The sequence below is a fragment of the Palaemon carinicauda genome, chromosome 9 (genome assembly GCF_036898095.1).
Source record: "Palaemon carinicauda isolate YSFRI2023 chromosome 9, ASM3689809v2, whole genome shotgun sequence".
NCBI lineage: Eukaryota > Metazoa > Arthropoda > Malacostraca > Decapoda > Palaemonidae > Palaemon > Palaemon carinicauda.
In genome coordinates, this window is record NC_090733.1 from 14,189,114 (window position 1) to 14,194,113 (window position 5,000).

Here is a 5,000-nt window from a genome sequence, read left to right on the forward strand (position 1 = left end):
TAGTTTGTTACTTGGCATTCAATTAATGATAAATTTTGCACGTTTTTACGTGTTTTTTTCATATTCAAATAAGCCATATATATTTTTGATATATTAATGTCTGGATTCTCTTAACGACCTCGGGATCAGAGCCCCAAGCGAAATCACAAAAGACAAGAGCTTGGCTCCGGCCGGGAATATAGACAGTGACTAACCCACTTGGCCACGAAAAAGCTTGCCGACCAGGGTTCGATTCCCGGCCGGAGCCAAGCTCTTGTCCTTGTGTGATTTTGCCTGGAGCTCTGATACCAAGGTCGTTAAGAGAATCCAGACATTAATATATCAAAAATATATATGGCTTATTTGAATAGGAAAAAGACACGTAAAAATGTGCAAAATTTATCATTAATTGAATGCCAAGTAACAAACTACCAATTAGCTACAATGGTGAATATAGGTTGATTTCAATTCTAAGTACAAAATACCTGAATTCGACAGGTATAAGTACAGTAGAATTGTCATTGACTTTTATCTTTCTTCGTGGCCAAGTGGGTTAGTCACTGTCTATATAAGCTTGCCGACCAGGGTTCGATTCCCGGCCGGAGCCAAGCTCTTGTCTTTGTGTGATTTCGCCTGGGGCTCTGATCCCGAGGTTGTTAAGAGAATCCAGACATTAATATATCAAAAATATATATGGCTTATTTGAATAGGAAAAAAAACACGTAAAAATGTGCAAAATTTATCATTAATTGAATGCCAAGTAACAAACTACCAAATAGCTACGATGGTGAAGATGGGTTGATTTCTATTCCAAGTACAAAATACCTGAATTCGACAGGTATAAGTACAGTAGAATTGTCATTGACTTTTATCTTTCTTCGTGGCCAAGTGGGTTAGTCACTGTCTATATAAGCTTGCCGACCAGGGTTCGATTCCCGGCCGGAGCCAAGCTCTTGTCTTTGTGTGATTTCGCCTGGGGCTCTGATCCCGAGGTCGCTAAGAGAATCCAGACATTAATATATCAGAAATATTTATGGCTTATTTGAATATGAAAAAAAAACGTAAAAATGTGCAAAATTTATCATTAATTGAATACCAAGTAACAAACTACCAATTAGCTACGATGGTGAAGATGGGTTGATTTCAATTCTAAGTACAAAATACCTGAATTCGACAGGTATAAGTACAGTAGAATTGTCATTGACTTTTATCTTTCTTCGTGGCCAAGTGGTTTAGTCACTGTCTATATAAGCTTGCCGACCAGGGTTCGATTCCCGGCCGGAGCCAAGCTCTTGTCTTTGTGTGATTTCGCCTGGGGCTCTGATCCCGAGGTCGTTAAGAGAATCCAGACATCAATATATCAAAAATATATATGGCTTATTTGAATATATATATATATATATATATATATATATATATATATATATATATATATATATATATATATATATATATATATATGTGTGTGTGTGTATTATATATATATATATATATATATATATATATATATATATATATATATATATATATATATATATATATATATATATATATGTGTGTGTGTGTGTGTGTGTGTGTGTGTGTGTATACATATATATGTACGTGTGTGTATGTCTGTATTTTCCTACTACAGAAGTACTTTAGAAACCTTGATTTATTTATAACCGATGCAGTATTACTTAATATCAATTGAAACATTAGATAATTTTCTTCTATGAACTATCAATTAAACGGAATTGAAAATGTGAAAGGCGTTAAAGATTTAACGATAAAATGTGAGACGACGAACAAATTATAGCTATACTGAATCGTAAGAGATAAACAAATAGTATGCTTAGAAAAACGATAGTCTTGTCTTGATAGATATTGTGATTGAGTTTATAGCAAAGAATCAACATCGTAAGTATGTTTTTGGTAAATTATTCAAGTAGGCCTACTAGTGTTGATAGTCGTTATGTGAAAATTTCAATTGGTCATATGAAAATCGTCAAAACTTGCATTTATTTATTCTTATGCTGCAATTTGCTGTCAGATACGCAGAATTTGCGAGAGTGCCATTTCAAACGCAGCCGGTCTCCAAACGGAAAATTTTTCATACGCCATTGATTTAGGCGTCCCTTATTTAAATGTTCAGAATATCGTCCCCCTGCTTAAGTCCTGTTGCTTTTATGGCAGATAATGTTATTATTATATAATTTTTGAGAAAACATTCCTCATTCAAACTTTAATATATTATTTACCGATCAAAAAAAATAAATTGAGTTGAATTATGATAAGAAATTTGTTGCCTATGCTTTTTGCCTTTATATTATTAAAAATACTGCCGCATTCTCGTACAGCCACACGAGATAAAAAACAGTGCCGGTAAATTCGAAAAATATTCACATCCCAGTTTAAAACTTCATTAGAGTGTAAAACTGCCTTACATCCTGTTCCTCACATGGCAGATCTTGTTATTAATGACTATATAACAAGTGAAATAGCAATGCAGTAAGTTTAGTTTACGGTATTTGCCTAAGATATTCAAACATACCAAGTAGGAATTACCGGCTTTTTTATATAAACCGACTGGTAAAGCAGTTATAAAATACAATTTTTTGATTTTACTACCGTAAATCTAATAAGTAAACTATGTGTAACTTTTACCTTGCATAATACCCAGCATGAAATCCAATATTAGAGGATATAACACAAATCACAAAGGGAGCATCGCCAGAGGCTATTGCTCGGATGAAGACAGATTGCAGACTGAGTTAGAACGCTTGGACCAACAGACGCAGGCTATTGCGTCATAGCCATCATACGGCCGGCATGCCCAGGCCTTTTGTATTGCGACGGCAGTGGCTGTACCCACAAATTCTATTAGCTCATCAACACATCACAGCCTCTTTCTTCCTCTTCTATGTTTTCAATCTCTAGGGACCCATTTAGTTGTTCAGCCAGGCCATCTGTTATCTGTTCTTCCCATTATATTAAGTCCTACTCATGCCAATTTCTTTTATGCTCGTATCCATGTAGCTTTCTTTCCAAAGTTCTTTAAGTTGTAAAACGTTGATGTTCTGATGCATAAAATAATACTGGTAGGCCAATATATATATATATATATATATATATATATATATATATATATATATATATATATATATATATATATATATATATTTACACATGTAATATGTGTATGTGTGTGTGCGTGTGTGTGTAGAGATCCCGAAAGCTGACACGTGATGAATATAAAATGTATTATAGCCATGAAAGGAAAAATAAAAAGATTGGATTCGAGTTAGTACTTTCGACCATTAGGGACGTCAACACACTCAACAATGAGAATACGTATACTAAGACATCGTATTTGTACAGGAAAAGGGGATATAACGGCTGTCAATTTCTTAATAATTCCGGAAAAGTCTGATTTAAAAAAAAAAGGATTATACCGGATTAACGGAAAACAGACCAGGGCTTAGATTTAAATTTCTTCCATTGGTACAGGAGATTAAAAAGGATTCAACAATATTCGTTTGGATATAGTCATTTACATGAATTATTTCATTCACCTCTGACCATCCAATTCTGTGACTTGATCCTAACCAGCGCGAGGCCAAGGCATTATTAAGAGAACCCCTAGAGACGGCCACCTGATGATGATGCTGAGTCTCAGTCAGTTTAATTTATATATATATATATATATATATATATATATATATATATATATATATATATATATATATATATATATATATATATATATATATATATATACTGTATATATATATATATATATATATATATATATATATATATATATATATATATATATATATATATATATATATATATATATATATATATATATATATATATATATATATATATATATATATATATATATATATATATATATATATATATATATATACATATATATTATTATTACTTGTTAAGCTACAACCCTAGTTGGAAAAGCAGGATACTATAAGCCCAGGGGCTCCAACAAGGAAAGTAGCTCAGTGAGGAAAGGAAAAAAGGAAAATAAAATATTTCAGGAAGAGTAACAACATTAAAATAAATATCTCCTATATAAACTATAAAAACTTTAACAAAACAATAGTAAGAGAAATGAGATAAAAGAGTGTACTTGAGTGTACCCTCAAGCAAGAGAATTCTAAACCAAGTCAGTGGAAGACCATGGTACAGAGGTTATAGCACTACCCAAGACTAGAGAACAATGTTTTGATTTTGGAGTGTCCTTCTCCTAGAAGAGCTGCTTACCACAGCTAAAGAGTCTCTTCTACCCTTACCAAGAGGGAAGTGGCCACTGAACAATTACAGTGCGGTAGTTAACCCCTTGAGTGAAGTAGAATTATTTGATAATCTGTGTTGTCAGGTGTAAGAGGACAGAGGAGAATATGTATATAATAGGCCAGACTATTCAGTGTGTGTCTAGGCAAGGGGAAAATGAACCGTAACCAGAGAGAAGGATCCATTTAGTACTGTCCGGCCAGTCAAAGACCCCCATAACTCTCTAGCGGTAGTATATATATATATATATATATATATATATATATATATATATATATATATATATATATATATATATATATATATATATATATATATATATTGCCCCACCAGTATTATCTTATGCATCAGAACATCAACGTTTCACAACTTAAAAAAAATAATTCTAGCAAAAATGAAACTATAATCCTGATGTTCATTTATAAAGAAAAAAAATATCTGGTTTATTATTAGAGAAATTTATCAAATCCCTCTGTGAAAAATAGCTGATGATATGCCAGTACACGAAGCTGATTATAAACCCCCACATGCTTTTGGAAAGGGAAACTTTTATACTAGCTGTGTATTGCAAACAATTTCATGAATATATTACATTAGCTTAATCACGTTGTATTAATTATGGTTGCTATAAGAATAAGCCTATTAGAAACCTATCACAGTGTATATTTAAAAAAAAAAAAAAAACAAAGGATTTAATGTCTGAATATATCCTTACAAAACAT